The sequence below is a fragment of the Macaca fascicularis genome, chromosome 5 (assembly GCF_037993035.2).
Source record: "Macaca fascicularis isolate 582-1 chromosome 5, T2T-MFA8v1.1".
NCBI classification, from domain to species: Eukaryota; Metazoa; Chordata; class Mammalia; order Primates; family Cercopithecidae; genus Macaca; species Macaca fascicularis.
The window spans coordinates 116,909,663-116,927,551 of record NC_088379.1 but is presented as its reverse complement, the minus strand read 5'-3'; positions in this window follow the sequence as shown (position 1 = coordinate 116,927,551).

Here is a 17,889-nt window from a genome sequence, read left to right as displayed (position 1 = left end):
GTGTCAGGCTTGCTTGAGTCATGTTTTTGTCACTTTTACCCAAAATCCTCTGACTAATATAGACAAATGACTTACAACTCCTGATTATGATAACTTCTGTTTTATTCTTAAAGTTATTACTTGAAGAAAAAATACACACACACTTATTTTTTAACTTAAAAACTCTACTGGCTTTGGGAGGCTGAGGCAGATGGATCACGTGAGGTCAGGAGTTTGAGACCAGCCTGGCCAATATGGTGAAAGCCCGTCTCTGCTAAAAATACAAAAAATTAGCCGGGCACGGTGGTGGGCGCCTGTACTTCCAGCTACTCGGGCGGCTGAGGCTGGAGAATCACTTGAACCCAGGAGGCGGAGGTTGCAGTGAGCCAAGATCACACCATTGCACTCCAGCCTGGGTGACAAGAGTGAAATTGTATCTCAAAAACAAAACAAAACAATAAAAAAAAAAACCTCTATTAGCAGGAAAAATAAGGCAGAATGAATAACTCCCAAATAACTGCCAAGACATATAATCAAATTCAAAAGAATAAACAGAATCCATGTAGTAAAATATAGAGGGTAGCAAGGAAACACACAATAGAAGGACGAAAATCAGAAATTATGTGTCAAGATGACATTGGTAAAAACAAATATAAACATTTTAATATAATGTAAATCAGTGAAATATCCAGCCAAAAAGAATCTTAGTTTGGGTAAAAATTCCAAAATTCACTACTGTATTCTATTCATATGAAAGTTATTCAGAATATGACTTTAAGATGATTAAAATACTTGCCTGTACCTCCCCATCAAAGATAAAGATTTCTAATAAATAAACCAAGAAATACAAAATTTCTTCTGAAAGAAAATTATTGTATTGCTTCTTTAAGTGGAAAAGTACCATTAACATGTAAGATAGTTTCATTTCTGTAAAAAGAGATGGGATGAGAAAAGGATCAATTACATGTTTTCCAAAATATAAAGACAAATTCCTGTAGTGTGAATCTACTAGAACTCCCAGGGTATTAGTAAATGATGCTTTTTGTACAGAGGAAGTTAGAGTCCATTCCAAGATTTTAAGGATTTACAAAATATACTAGTGCTACTTCCATAAACCATTTTAAAAAGTTTTCTGATTTTTTTCCCTAAGTAGTTCATAAAACTCAGAATTAAATCATAATTAATAATGAGGAATATCACAGAGTCTCAATTGAGTAGTACCACAGCTAGCTCACAGCAATTCCCCTTCCTCTAAAATGTTCCTGAGGCATAGATTCTTCTCTGTGTTTTGTGGTTCTAACCTTTTTCTATAGTTAATTCATCATGTGATAGTCACCTGACTCAATTTAGGCAAAATAACAGTGTTTGAACTGGAACTACCAAAAGAAAGATTCAGGCCCTCTCTAGTAGAGAAAGTCATGAAACAAGCCCGGATTTGTTGACTGAATGTTTCCATCTTCTTCTGGAGGAAGTCAGTATATGGTATGAAGGAAAATAGATAATTTAGGAAAAAAGAAGGGATATAAAAAGTGAGAGTCCCAGTGTCTTTGAGGTCCCTCAAAACTCAAATATACCCCTGTATTACCAGCAGTTTGGTGAGACTACATAGTATCCTTTCGATAAAGTTCCTTTATACCTAAGATAGTTAAAGCTTTGATGTCCCTCCACAGAGTCCTGCCTACTACAGGTGTTGCAAAGGAAGATCCTAAATGTGGACTGGCTGAGGAGAGGTGGGATAAGGGACAATGAAGGTCTTCACTTGTCTTATGTTGACTAAAGCATGGGCAGCCAGCCCTAGCAATGGAATATATTTTACCATTGGAGGCATCATCATCCCCCTGGTAATTGTTACACAGAAGATACATATCAAACTGGTCCCATTTTGCATAACAACGATTTTCATTTTTTTGGCCTGAGATTTCATTCCAAAAATGTGTTCAATGTAAAGTTGTAATCTCAATGTAATCTCAAATTCTTCCTTTTTCATGTTGTCCCTTGGTATGTTAAAGGTAATAGGCCCAGGAATCTGTATCATAATTATTCCAGTACCAATTTTTTGAAAAAGAAAAAGAGAGGAGAGGTGAAGAGAAAAAAAGAGGAAAAGTAAAAGGAAGTGACAGAAACTAGAAAATATCAGAAAAAAGTGACAAATAGAATTTTATACAAGTAGTGGATGTAAACCATGAAGCAGATCATGTAGACAGGTAGAAATTCTGATCATTTATTTGAAACTACTTTTTTTTTTTTTTTTTTTTTTTTTGAGACAGAGTCTCACTCTGCTGCCCAGGCTGGAGTGCAGTGGCGTGATCTTGGCTCACTGCAAGCTCCGCCTCCCGGGTTCACGCCATTCTCCTGCCTCAGCCTCCCGAGTAGCTGGGACTACAGGCGCCCGCCACCTCGCCCTGCTAGTTTTTTTTTTTGTATTTTTTAGTAGAGACGGGGTTTCACCGTGTCAGCCAGGATGGTCTCGATCTCCTGACCTCGTGATCCGCCCGTCTCGGCCTCCCAAAGTGCTGGGATTACAGGCTTGAGCCGCCGCGCCCGGCCTTTGAAACTACTTTTTTTAAAATTATTATTATTATACTTTAAGTTCTAGGGTACATGTGCATAACGTGCAGGTTTGTTACATATGTATACTTGTGCCATGTTGGTGTGCTGCACCCATCAACTTGTCAGCACCCATCAACTCGTCATTTACATCAGGTATAACTCCCAATGCAATCCCTCCCCCCTCCCCCCTCCCCATGATAGGCCCCGGTGTGTGATGTTCCCCTTCCCGAATCCAAGTGATCTCATTGTTCAGTTCCCACCTATGAGTGAGAACATGCGGTGTTTGGTTTTCTCTTCTTGTGATAGTTTGCTAAGAATGATGGTTTCCAGCTGCATCCATGTCCCTACAAAGGACACAAACTCATCCTTTTTTATGGCTGCATAGTATTCCATGGTGTATATGTGCCACATTTTCTTAATCCAGTCTGTCACTGATGGACATTTGGGTTGATTCCAAGTCTTTGCTATTGTGAATAGTGCCGCAATAAACATACATGTGCATGTGTCTTTATAGCAGCATGATTTATAATCCTTTAGGTATATACCCAGTAATGGGATGGCTGGGTCATATGGTACATCTAGTTCTAGATCCTTGAGGAATCGCCATACTGTTTTCCATAATGGTTGAACTAGTTTACAATCCCACCAACAGTGTAAAAGTGTTCCTGTTTCTCCACATCCTCTCCAGCACCTGTTGTTTCCTGACTTTTTAATGATCGCCATTCTATCTGGTGTGAGATGGTATCTCATTGTGGTTTTGATTTGCATTTCTCTGATGGCCAGTGATGATGAGCATTTTTTCATGTGTCTGTTGGCTGTATGAATGTCTTCTTTTGAGAAATGTCTGTTCATATCCTTTGCCCACTTTTTGATGGGGTTGAAACTACTTTTTAACCTTTATTTCTTTTTGTGAACACTAGCATCATTTTTTTTTAGTAGGCAACTTTGAGAAGAATACAAATTGTTTTAATGATCTCAGAGTGAATGAGGATGTGGATTACATTGGTAACATATTTGTCTGTCAAAAGCTACTAAGATTCTGGAAACTGAATCATGGTAATTAACAAAGCCATCACCTCACATACTTGGTTTAATCATTTCATGGTGTAAACATATCAAAACTTCACATTGTACCCAATAAATATACACAATTGTTTGTCAATTAAAAATAAAATAAAGTAATAAAAATTAATAAAAAATAAAAATTTTAAAAGTTACTAACAGTGCTAGAAGATTCAAATAAATTTTTACTTGAATTATTGAGACTTTAAAAATTTACCCAAAAACGTTTATGTGAACAATTTTTTAGGAATATTTTTACCATTGTAATTTGTTTGGATTTCACAAGATTCCTTTCACTCCTTTTTCTCATCTATGAAATGAGAATAATAATCGTACCCATTCTATAGTGTTGTTTTGAAGATAAACTGTAATAATATATGTAAAGTGCTTGAAATAGCACGTAGAAACTATGCTAAAACATAAAGAATCGAATTTTTCACTTAGTTATTTGCAATAATAATCTTAAATTATGTAGTTAAAAAGAATTTGGCTCAGCAATAATTTTATTATACTTAGCCAATGAGAGTCATATTTGTTTAATTAATAAGTGTACACAAAATTTTTAACCAAAAAGTATGTGAAAAGTTCCCTATAGCCATGCATGCTAATTAAAATATCTAGCAACTGACAAACCTTCATGCTTCCCTGATCTCTAATCCCCACATCCTAAAATTATCTCCACAGTCCCTCTGCTGAGACCGCCATGGTATAAAACATTCTCTCACAATAATACTTTTGATGCTATGGACAATCCCCTCTTTGTAAGAGTGTCCCATACTTGGAGATGGTAAGGGTCTTTGGAATAAACTGGCGTGAACATAGATATCAAATTTTACATGCTAAGAACTTAGTGAGGATACAGAGTACACTGAAGAGGGCCGCATGCTGTGTTCATAAAGCATGAGATCAAATTTTGGGTCCCAGTTTTGAGGTATGAGATAATATAGAATTTACCTTGCTACCTGTTTTTGTAAATAAAGTTTTATTGGAACACTGTCATACCCATCCCTTTATTCTTTATCAATGGCTGCTTTCAAGTAATAATAGCAGAGTTGAGTAGTTGTGATAGAGACCACCACATTGTCTACAAAGCTTAAGATATTTATTATCTGCACATTTACAGAAAAAGTTTGCAAAACTCTACTTCAAACCATCATATAGATGTTCTGGTTCTGTATCTTAAACTGGGAAGGTACAGTCCTGAGCTTATGATTTTTTTCCTGAAACTTTCCAGTGCAGACTGAAACAACTGTAGAAATGAGTATTTCAAAGAGAGGAAATGAAATAAAATGAATTGCTTATAAAGGTGTTTAGAGAGCTGGAGGACAAACAAGAAGAAAGTAAGTTATTAGAAAAATTAGTGACCAAAGAAAAAATATGTTCAGTAATTTTATATGTGCAACTGAGCTCATGTTGATAGAACCAAGCTATCTAAGAGCCCGTGTTCAGAGCAGCTTCAGCTATAATTATCACAAGCACTGTCATAGCCTGGAGGAAATGACTTGTCCCTTGCTATCACCCTTGTGAGAGGCTGTATCCCTCTGACATCCCTCAAGTGCATCACAGCATCAGAGCCTAATGGAAACTACCTGGTAAGAAAGCCCTGGAAGTGTACTTTCACAGGCTTCCCCCTGATAGGTCAAAAAAGTCACTGTAAGCTGAATGTGAACTCATGGAACTGAGTGACAACAGATAGGATCTGGGACAAATTCTACTTTTGCTATATATTTGACTTAATAAAGATGCCAACTATAGTTTTAAAAATCTTTAAATTGTGGATAATAGTTTCTACACTTAGCATGTTATTTATATATAAAATATGATAATACCATGTCTGTCATGTAGTTAGTGTTCTCTATATTGTTTTTAGGATAATTGTGCAGATGTGGTTGATTTTACTGCTGTATTCTTTCTTCAACTGTTATGGTTTGGGTGTTGTCTCTCATGGATTGGACCTCCAACTTCCTTGTCTTTTCTATATTCTATTTATTTCATTTTCTTCTGATTTCTGGGAGAAGTCCTCAATTCTATCTTCTCATCACTCCACTGAGTTTTTCATTTCTGCTGTCACGTGTTTAATTTATAAGATGTCTTTTCTCTAATTTTCCTTTTTATAGCATCATGATCTTCTTTCATTTCTGCATTTTTTTTTCTTAAGCCCCTGAAAAAAAATAAAGTTTTCTTCACCCTGTTGCTTTTTGTTTGTTTTATTCCCTATCTTTCATATTAATTGTTTTTCTGAAATGTCTGAGCGACCATTGATTCTCTGCTTTTATTTAAGAGTGGTGTATGGAAGAGCTGGTAGTTCTGGGTGCATGGTGGAGAGTACTGTCTGTGGTTACTGCTGCAGTATTGTCTGCCTGGCCTTTACTATTGGAGAATTTTATTGGCATAAAATTTAGGTCCCTTCCGCAAGCTAGTCAGATTCTCCAGAGTTTTTATTTATTTATTTATTTTATTTTAGAAAATACTCACATATCTGCCTAGATTTTCAGGGGCAAGCTTTGGCAGAAGAATGGAAATCTCAATATTCAGCCTGTAAGATTTTACTTAGTTTTCTGTTTTTGGTACAAAATTCCCACCCGGCACACTGTCCTATATGCCCACATACAAAGATTCATTTCAGAGAATGAACTTTGTTTTCTGCCAAGATGGTAAAGGGCATTTCCAGCTACATGGAGTAAAGAGTTGAACAACTTCCTAAATTGACTTTAAACCTATCTCCTATTTTTAATTCCATCTTTACTCTCATGTCTACAGATGTCTAGTGCCACCAGTTCCTGAAGATATAGAGAATTCTGCATTTGGTTTCTGGTTTTCCCAAATGTCTGCCAAAGATTTATTAGTAGCTTCTATTTTATTTTTTGCTTTTAATATTCATCCATCTGCTTTCCACCTTCCAAAATGTACTGTTTTCTTTCCTGTTGTCTTTGTCCTCATTGACATTTTAAATTAAGGATTTGGGAGACAGTATAAGTTAAATACATATGCTAAATCCTTCATCTTCAGAAGTTTCCAGTGGACTATATTTTAGGTCTCATCTTTAGTGGGCATGTGGGTAGGTGGGTGTGTAATATGAGTCTGTGTTGTTGACAGTACTTGTCAATATTTATAACTACCTCCTTCTTAAAACAGCTTTCCACCACAACAAGCTTTAAGGGAAGAGTGATGTAGATGTAACTGTCTTTGTCAACTCTGCCAGTTTCCAAATTTGGGGATACTCATAATCTCATGTTTAGGTTTTTGGATTCTGGAGTGGAATGCCTCTCTTAACAAACCACTCTTTTCTTTCATGTCTACTTGCAAGCTGGCAAGCTCCAGTCAGAGCTCAGTGCTTCTTTCAGGACCTCTTCAAGTTCAAAAACAAGTATATACCAAACTCTGGATTTTACCTATCATTTTCTCTAAAACTACAGTCCGCAGACTCTGTTCCAAATAGAGCTGCAGAACAAAGTTTATCAGAAATCTTTTGGTCCCACAGTGGTTTGATATGTATACTGAACCAGTTTCATTTCACATTTTTGGTTCTGTTACTTTCAGTATCTAACTCCAGTACCAAATTTTGCATAAATTAAGATTAGATTTGTCTTCTCAGAATATAAAACTCTACCAAACAGTGGCTTAAACTAATTATTAGGTTATTTTCCTTATAACATAAAGAACCTAGAAATAGAGTGTCCAGAGCTCATATATGGCTCCTTTGTGCCATTGGGAACCTGGGTTTCCTCCAGCTCTTTGCTCTGTCATCTTTGATCTGCTATACTGAGATTCTTTCCTTGTGGCTATATCATGAACATGAACTCCAGTAATCAAGTCCATATTCCAAAAGGAAGAAGGGAAGACCAAAGTACCAAATGTGTGGGTGCTTGCTAAGTCTAATCCTGTCTTAATCCATTTGTAATGCTATCACAAAATACCACAGGCTGGGTAAATTACAAATATTAAGAATTTATTTTTTCACAGTTTTGGAGGATGGAAAGTTCAAGATCAAGGTACTAACAGATGTAGTGTCTGGTGAAAGCTCTCCTTCTGTTTCATGGATGCTGCCTCTTGTTGTGTCCTCACGTGGCAGGAGAGATGGAAGGGGTTGGCAGTTCTCTGAAGCCTCTTTTATAAGAGCATTAATCCTATTCATAAGGGTGGAGTCCTCATGTCCTGAACAATTCCCCAAACCCCCACCTCTCAATACCAACACCTTCAGCTTTAAGTTCCAACATATGAATTTTAGAGAGACAAAATACATTCAAATGAGAGCAAACCCTCTTTACTCTAAAATTTCCCCAAATATTCCACTCAGCAATTTCTATTTATATCTCTTTGGCTGGATAAATTTTTACTCTAGACAAAATCAAAGATCTTATAATAAAAAGGAAAGGACTGTCTCATCTCCTAACTGTACTCACTGTTTCCTCTCTTGCCCACCCCAATTCATTCTCCACTCAGCAGTCAGAGTAAGCTTTCTCAAAGAAAATCTTATATGAGTCTTCTTATGAAACTCTTCAATGCAATCCTATTGAACTTAGTATTTAAAAAGTTCAAAATTGTTAACGTAGCTGTCAGAAATTGCACAGACTGTCACCTGCTTCCCTCCTAAGCCTCCTTTCTTTTTTTATTTTTATTTTTTAATTATTATTATACTTTAAGTTCTAGGGAACATGTGCATAACGTGCAGGTTTGTTACATATGTATACTTGTGCCATGTTGGTGTGCTGCACCCATCAACTCGTCAGCACCCATCAACTCGTCATTTACATCAGGTATAATTCCCAATGCCATCCCTCCCCCCACCTCCCTCCCCATAATAGGCCCTGGTGTGTGATGTTCCCCTTCCTGAGTCCAAGTGATCTCATTGTTCAGTTCCCACCTATGAGTGAGAACATGTGGTGTTTGGTTTTCTGTTCTTGCGATAGTTTGCTGAGAATGATGGTTTCCAGCTGCATCCATGTCCCTACAAAGGATACGAACTCATCCTTTTTTATGGCTGCATAGTATTCCATGGTGTATATGTGCCACATTTTCTTAATCCAATCTGTCACTGATGGACATTTGGGTTGATTCCAAGTCTTTGCTATTGTGAATAGTGCCGCAGTAAACATATGTGTGCATGTGTCTTTATAGCAGCATGATTTATAATCCTTTGGGTATATAGCCAAATCTACTCATCTGACAAAAGCCTCCTTTCTTATCACTGTTTCCCTTGCCCTCCAAGCCTCACACACAGGGACCTCCTGTGATTCCGTTATGTGAAGCCAGCATGCTTTTGCCACACTCTGTGATTTTTACACATGCTAGTCCTACCGCCTGATAAATTCCTGCCCTCATTCTCCACCTGAATAACCAATGATCTTTGTGATATCTATTTAGATATGATATACCTAGAAGAATCTCCCCTAACTTCCAAAGTTAAACAAACTTCCTCATTTCAATTTCTATTGACCTCTTTATTTCTCATTTACAGCAGTTGTAAAAGTGAGTAATAATTGCTTGTTTTATGCCTGAAATAATTTCATGGACTTTTGCTTGTGTCTCCTAAGAATCTAACAGGTAAAGAAAGTAACATGTACAGCTAGTCTTTTATATGATTTGTAGACATACATACATTTCATAATTCAGAGCTTGCCTAAGAAAGTTGTAATACTGTGAGATTTATTTCTTATAAATGATTGCAGAAGCAAGGGATCCGTCACCATGCCTTTAGTCCTGTCCAAGTTGTCACTGATCTGTGATCTGTGACACAGCCATTTTCCTTCTCCTGATGGTCTGCTTTCTGTTATAAAAGCTTTGCAAAGAGTATACCCAATGGGTGTCCTCCTTGCCCAGTCCTTGTCCCTGTTCATTTTTTAAGGCTGGTGTGAATCACAACTGAGCTGTGTTTTTTGTTTCTGAATCCTTTCTCAGCTTTGGCATCCCCCTTAAAGATAAATTTAAAGCATTAACAAATCTTCTCTCTGAGGGTTTCTTTTTTGACCAAGATATAACTCTGTTTATTTAAGGGTCTAATTTCAACCTACTGCTGCTGTGAGGTTAAATCCGACTTTCACCAAAGGTTTTCTGGAACATAAATTCCCCCTGCTACGTAACTGGGAAGCAGCACATACTGTGTGAAATCAACTTTTATTTTGCTAACAGGTTAGGAACCAGAGGAAAAGCAGTTGGAATGAATCTAATCAATCTTTTGGATGACTTTGTAGGTTCATAGACTATCCTACCTATTTTATGTCCCTAGAGATGAGGCAAAAATAGAAAAATCCAAATAATAATATATTTATTTATGTTTCTCTATTTTAAATAATGGTAATAATAAAACTCTTATGATTTAAAATGTACCTCTTTATTTAAAAGTTACTTAAATGCTATTTACTTTAAAATAAAGTTTTTAAAAGTATACATTTAGTCAAAAATTATTAAATAGTTGGGCACATGTTCAAGAGGAACTCATGGGTTTGTTGTCTTCCATTTAAAAATTATGCCCTGGGCATCATAAAATTATAAATTAGATTCTTCTGCAATTATTAGAATTAATATCTTTACACTGGTGGAACCGCAATATTTTGCATTTTTAGTCAAGCCCAATAACATACTACTTGTGTAATTTTTTTTTTTTGTTTGCATGCCCGTCTTCCCAAACAGATTGCAAAATCTTTGAGTGCAAGGATATAGTGTACACTAAAATTTTTGTTGAGTTGTTGAATTTTCAAAAAACAAAAAAGTATCTTAGAGCAATTTAATAAGCTACATGTTGTTGTTGTCGTTGTTGTTTTGGGATGGAGTCTGGCTCTGTCACGCAGGCTGCAATACAGTGGCGCAACCTCCGCCTCCTGGGTTCAAGCAATTCTCCTGCCTCAGCCTCCCTAGTAGCTGGGACTACAGGCACACATCACCACACCCGACTAATTTTTGTGTTTTGAGTAGAGGTGGGGTTTCTCCATGTTGGCCAGACTGGTCTCGAACTCTTGACCCCAGGTAATCTGTCTGCCTCGGCCACCCAAAGTGCTAGGATTACAGGTGTGAGCCACTGCCCCCGGCTTAATTAGCTACGTATTATATATGTTTTTCAAAGCCACATCTCATTGAAAAATATTTCATATATTGTAAATGACACCGACAAGCCATTCTCTTACAACTTTACTTATATAAAAACATAGTGCAATGATTCTTTAAACCCTGTAAGTCTACCCAGTACTAAATGTTCCAATAAAATGTCAAATATAGTACTAAATGTCTCAGAAAATTGTTAAATATAAGGACAAATATTGTACAGAGAATTTGACTGATAAATGGGAAGCTATGCATTATCTATAGTAATTAGTATATTGCAAATTTCTTAGGCTTTATTTCTCTTTAGAAAGTTTCTGGAAGCATTCATGGTATTACTGGAGAGTGTACATTTAAAAGCTCCTCAAAAGTCCTTAATACTCCAGAAATATAGATGTTGTTAATGTACACCTCTCTCACCTTGTACTTGCTACCATGGACAGAAGATTGTGAAGGTAAAATCATTTGCTCTTTGATTTATAAGAATGGTTTGAGTCCATATAAAATAGACTCTTCCATGCCATAAAGTACATTTTACAATAAAAAATGTTAATATTCAAATATTAGGGGGTGATTTTAACATTCATTTTTAAATTTTTTATAAAATCATATTCCCAAAATATTTTTAGCTTTCATAAATTGAAAAAATAATGAAAATCCTATTGATATTCATATGTCAAATTATATGCATATATTCAGTTCAATGTCACCAATTCCATACCTTTCTCATTTATAGGAAAAGGTATAAAATACTTTTACTGGTTACCTGATTTTTCTATTTTTCTAGCTAATTCTTTTTTACATATTTGTCATCAAACTAATCTTATTTGCATATGTGCTAAATGTAAATAAGATTCAGATCCAAATCCATTGTAATATGGATCCTAGAACATAAAATATTCCTACTGTACTTGAAAGCAACAAAAATGGCAGCTAACCATAGTTTGTCTGTACCAGCCCCTCACTACTGAACGTTGATTGCTACTTTGCCTCACAATGATTATTGCTGGCATTGGTATAAATTTCCCTTCATACTTAGAGAATCTTCATATTATTCATCCATCTATACCAGTTAATATTCAAGGTTAATACATAGAAACTGAAATGGAGGAGAGACCTTCAAGGGGGCTGACTAGAGGCATTGTACTCTCACCCTCCCCACAGAGAAGAACCAAATCAGTGAGCAGATAATCACACTCTGAATAGAGCATCTACGTAAGAACACTGAATTCAGCCGAGAAGTGACAGGAAACACCTTAGGCACATAAGCAGACAGAAGTAAGGCAGTTGACCCAGCCAGAATCATCACAGACTTCTGTAATCCTAGCCATAAAAAATCCCCCTCCATCCTTAGGGGCCCCGCAACTAATATAGAAGCTGCCTAGTGTCTATATGACTGCAGTGCTTAGAGAGGGAGCTCATGTTGAGTCCCACACAACCTTGGGACATACAATTGCATCACACACCATCTTGAGAGCCCGCACCCCACCAGACTGCATCCTGTCCCAGGGCCTAACAACACCTGTATCTCCACATCCCTGACCTTCCCTGTGTCCAACTGGAGGGCTTCAGTGGTGTAATACCCTACTACTCAGCAGTGCAGTAAGGTCTCCGTAACTCTAGCCCACAGAGTGTCCTAAACTCCAAGGAATGGGTAGCGTATCACACTAGGAAGGCTGGCTCTGGGTCGAAGGGAGCCAAACAAAAGTGTGTGCTTCCCAGAGCCTGAAAGCTGCCTATCTGTAGCCACTGCCAATGACAGAAATTCTTCTCTCATTAGCATCAAGACCACAGCATACTTGTACTTGCCCTGAGGATGACGAAAGAAAAAAAACAAACAAACTATTAGCTAAGAATACTATACTTTATACCAGAATAATTGTTCTTCATAAATGAAGTAAAAATAGTCTTTCCCAGAGAAGAAAAACTTGAGAAAAATTTATCACCCCTGATGGGGCCCTTCAAGAAATGCTTAAGCAAGTCCTATACCTGGAAGCAGAAAAAAAGGATATCTAGTATTATAAAACACATGAACATATAAAACACACTGGTAGAACAAATAAATGATGAAGACAAAGAACTTAAAGTTTGTCAGTACAGAATAAGGACAAACTGCAATGATAAATGATAAGAGAGAAGAAAATGAACAGAGGATATAGAAAACAACCAGAAATCAATTAATAAAAAGACAGAAATAAGTCTTTGCATATCAATAATAATCCTGAATGTAAACAGATTAAATTTTCCACTTAAAAGATAGAGACTGGCTGAATAGATATTTTTTTAAAAATGACCCAACTAAGTAAATGGATGGAAAAAGATATTTTATACAAACAGTAACCAAAAGTGAGCAAGACTAGCTTTACTTATACCACATAAAACATACTTTAAGTTAAAAACAGTTAAAAACATTAAGAGACTGCCAGGTGCAGTGTCTCACGCCTGTAATTCCAGCCTTTGGGAGGCCGAGACGGGCAGATCACAAGGTAGGAGATCGAGAGCATCCTGGCTAACACCGTGAAACCCCATCTCTACTAAAAACACAAAAACGAAATTAGCTGGGTGTGGTGGTGTGCCTCTGTAGTCCCAGCTACTTGGGAGGCTGAGGCAGGAGAATGGTGTCAACCCAGGAGGCGGAGCTTGCAGTGAGCCAAGATCATGCCACTGCACTGGCACATGGGTGACAGAGTAAGACTCTGTCTCAAAAAAAAAAAAAAAAAAAGAAGGGATAAAGAAGGTCATTGCATAATGACAAAGGGATCAATTTAGCAAGAGTATATGATAATTCAAAATATATATGCACCTAACCCTGGAGAACCCCAATATATAAAGCAAATATTATTAGATCTAAAAGAAAAGATAAATTTGAATACAAACATAGTTGGGGACTTCAACACTCAACTTATGGCATTAAACAGATAATCTAGAGAGAAAACGAAGAAACACTGGATTTAAATGAGACTTTAGACCAGATGGAACTAACAGACATTTATAGAACATTTTATCAAATAGCTGTAGAATACATATTCTTCTCATCAGCAAAAGGAAAATTCTCCAGGATATGTTAGGCCACAAAACAAGTCTCAACAAATTCTTAAAAACTGAAATCATATGAGGTATCTTCTCAGAAAACAATAGGATAAAAGTATCATTATTAAGAGGAACTTTCGAAACTGTACAAATATATGGAAATTAGACCAATACATGCTCCTAAGTGACTGTTATGTCAATAAAGAAATTTAAAAGGAAATTTTAAAAATTATTGAAACAAATGAAAATGGAATCACAACATACCAAAACCTATGGGATACAGTGCTAACTAGGACGTTTATAGCAATAAGCTCCTACATCAAAATAGTAGAAAGATTTCACATAAACAATCTAACAATGAACCTGAAGGAACTAGAAAAACAAAAAAAACCAAGCCCCAAATGGTAGAAAAATAAATAATATAGAACAGAATTAAATGAAATAGAGACTAAAACAACAATACAAAGGATCAACAAAATGAAAAGTGAGTTTATTGAAAAGATGAACACAATTAATAAACCACTGACTAGAGTAACAAAGAAAATAAGAGAGAAGACTCAAGCAAAATCAAAAATAAGAAAGGAAACATAAGAATTGACACTACAAGAATACAAAAGATCATCAGAGATTATTATGAACAATTATATGTTAAGAAACTTGAAAACCTGCAGAAAACTGAATCAATCCCATAGCACATCAAAAATATAATACACCATGTTCAAGTGGGATTTATACCAGGGAAACAAAGATATTTTAACATATACAAATCAATAAACATGATATAGCACATTAACAAAATGAATGACTAAAACCATATGATCATCTCAATAGATGCAGAAAAGCATTTGATAAAATTCAACATTTCTTCATGATAAAAGTTCTCAACATACTAGGCATAGGAAGAGTATACCTCAACATAATAAAGGCCATGTATGACAAACTCACAGCTAACATAATTCTGAAGGGGGATAAGAAAGCTTTTCCTCTAAGAACTAGAATATGACAAGAAAGTCCACTTTCATCACTCTTATTCAACACAGTACTAAAGTACTAGCCAGTGCAATTAGGCAAGAAAAATAAAAATAAAAAGCATCCAAATTGAAGAACTGGAAGTCAAATTATCCTTCTTTGCAGATGATATGATTGAATATTTAAAAACCTTAAGGATTCCCCCCAAAAACTTAAATCTGATAAACAAATTCAGTAAACTTGCTGGATGCAAAATCAGCATGTGAAAATCAATAGTGTTTCCATACACCAATAGTGAACAACCTGAAAAAGACAGTCCAAGAATGCAATCCCATTTACAATGGCTACAAAAAAGTTTATCTCAGGGAGGTAGAGAGTAGTATGATAGTTACCAGTCTGGGAAAGGTAGGGTTGTGGAGTCAAGAGAGGTTGGTTAATGGAAACAAATGTACAATTAGATAGATGGAATAAGTTATTATGCACAATAGCAGAATAGGGTGAGTATAGTTAAAAACAATGTATTATATATTTCAAAACGGCTAGAAGAGAGGACTTGAAATGCTCCTAACATATGGAAATGATAAATGCTCAAGGTAATGAATACCTTAACTACCCCAACTTAGTCATTATGCATTTTATGCATGTAACACAATATCACATAAATACATGCAAATATTACATATCAATAAAAAATTTAATTGAAACAGGTGAACAGCTAAAACCTAAAATAAACATTTTCTAAGAGAGCATATTTACTGACCTGAAAAGTCAGTTCAGTTAGGTAGATTCACTGGTATACATGATGAAGTTGTTGCTAAATGGTTAATAGCATTCATGAGAAAAATTAAAATAACACAACTTTTCATTAGCTTTTACGTATATTTTGACAACTCTCTCTTCTCTTTGATCACATACTTGTAATAAGTAAAACAAAATAAATGAAATCAGTATGCTAATGTATTTGATAAAAATCACTATCCTTAAAGAAAGATAATAACAAAATGATAATATAATTATGGCCTCTAACAAATTTAGGAGTAAGACTCATTATATAATGTGCACACGCTAGATACTTATAAATTTTAAAATAGTAATAATTACAATGATACAGTGTGCAAATTTCTCCAGATCCATTAGAGGGAAAGAGAGGGTTTCAGATTACTAGCAAGTAAATTTGGGCTCAGAAAACTAAACTACTGGGTGTAATTATCTGTCTCTGAGCATCATCAATTTCTGCATAGAGCTGGGAAGAAATTGCTGCTTATGATTTCATTTCTTCCTTTTCTGGGGAATTGATTTTATCTTTAACTTTACATTGTAAAAAGTTATCATTGACTCATTTTAAAAATAAAACAAACCAAGAAGACCATCACAAAACTTTGAACCCAAATGCGGTCCCAGTGATACATAGAACTGAAAATATTTTGGGGCATTCTTGGAGTTCAAATATATGGAATAAATATATTTGAGATTTAGACTTGGATCTGCCAGTAATTAATTGTGTGATACCTAACAGGTCACGTACACTCCCTAGTATTCATGTTTCTTGTTTGGAAGTGAGAGATCAAACTGGTGGCTGCTTAATGTGCCATCCGCTCTCTTGTTGAACCTCGTGGACTCTGGAGACAAAGGGCTCTGTCTATTAACACTGATAAGAGAATGCTTTCAGTAAAAATTTGAAATAGGTTCTTGATTATTCCTTTTTAATACAAATAATTAATGGAGCAATTTAAAAAGTTTAGTCTTTTGTGATGTAAACACTTTGAAATAATTTTATTTCAATGCTGTTTGTAAAGACCATCTAGTGTCCTAGGTAGATCAGATAACTGTTTAGACATAAGCTCTCACTGACTCCAAGATTTTATAATAAGTTTTGTTGAGGACAAGGTCCACCTGGTCAGTACTACAGTGTTAGTTCTCTGACAGGGACCTTCCCTTGTTTTGAGAGCAATGGAAAAGGAATATTTGTTCAGTTCCAACAGACTTAACATGTAGTCTATTTCTGGCTTTGTGGTCAGGGCCTGTCCCTGTTTCTTCTGTAAATGTCACACGAATCTGTGTACCTAAAGTTTTGTTCATTTCTTCCCACTTTATAATAGACTAAAGAAATATTTGGATAAAATATTCACATTTATTTTATTAATCTTTAACGTCTAACCAAACTTTACAAAACTATTTTCAGCATCACAGATTCTTGTTTTCACAGTTTTTGATTCATCAAATATAATTGTATAATTATACAGTTGCTACATGGTAAAATGCTAATTTTCTTTAGTTTGCATAGATTATTTTAATAAAGAGGTAAAGTTTCAAAGACTCAGTAATACATTTATTTTTATAAAGGTAGATATAATAATTTCTTACTGAAATTGTTTTTGTAATCATCATAATAGCTACTATTTTTAACAGATTATATCCCAGACTGTATACTGTGTGTTTTATACTGATCTTATTTAATTCTTATAATAAATCTGCAAATTATCGTTACCAGAAATAAAAATATTCTAATATTTTAAAGAGACAGATTAACATGTTCTCATATAGAGTTTATATATGATAAGTTCACTATATTTATTTATAAGCCAATAAACCATATTTTGTTTGTATTATTTGTTTTAGAAAGAAGAAACCATAAATAAAACATAATTGTTATCACTTACTATTAAATGACTAGTCAGATTATACTGTTAACTCATTTAATACCTTTTTTTTTTTTTTTTTTTGAGACGGAGTTTCACTCTGTTAGGCTGGAGTACAGTGGCGCGATCTCGGCTCACTGCAAGCTCCGCCTCCCAGGTTCACGCCATTCTCCTGCCTCAGCCTCCTGAGTAACTGGGACTCAGGCGCCCACCACCATTCCTAGCTAATTTTGTTTTTGTATTTTTAGTGGAGACGGAGTTTCACTGTGTTAGCCAGGATGGTCTAATAGCATTTTTAAAAACTTAAATGAGTCATTACCTTCTTCAGAGACGGCTCTAATCATAAGTTTATTTATTTATTTATCTATTTTGCCACGATGAACCTAAGGCCTATAATAAAGGGGATAGGTTTTCCAATTTTAAGAGTTATCATCACCCCCAGGAAAAAATTCTTGGAGTTAGGTGACTTTTTAAATTTTAAACCCTTGAAATAAATACAAAGAATATGGTAGTACCCCTTTTCCTGAATTACTGAACTACCAAACCTGTCCTATATGATATGTAAACAATTTTTGAATAAACACACATTTGTGTATGTGTACACAAAACCCTTAATGGTAATAAA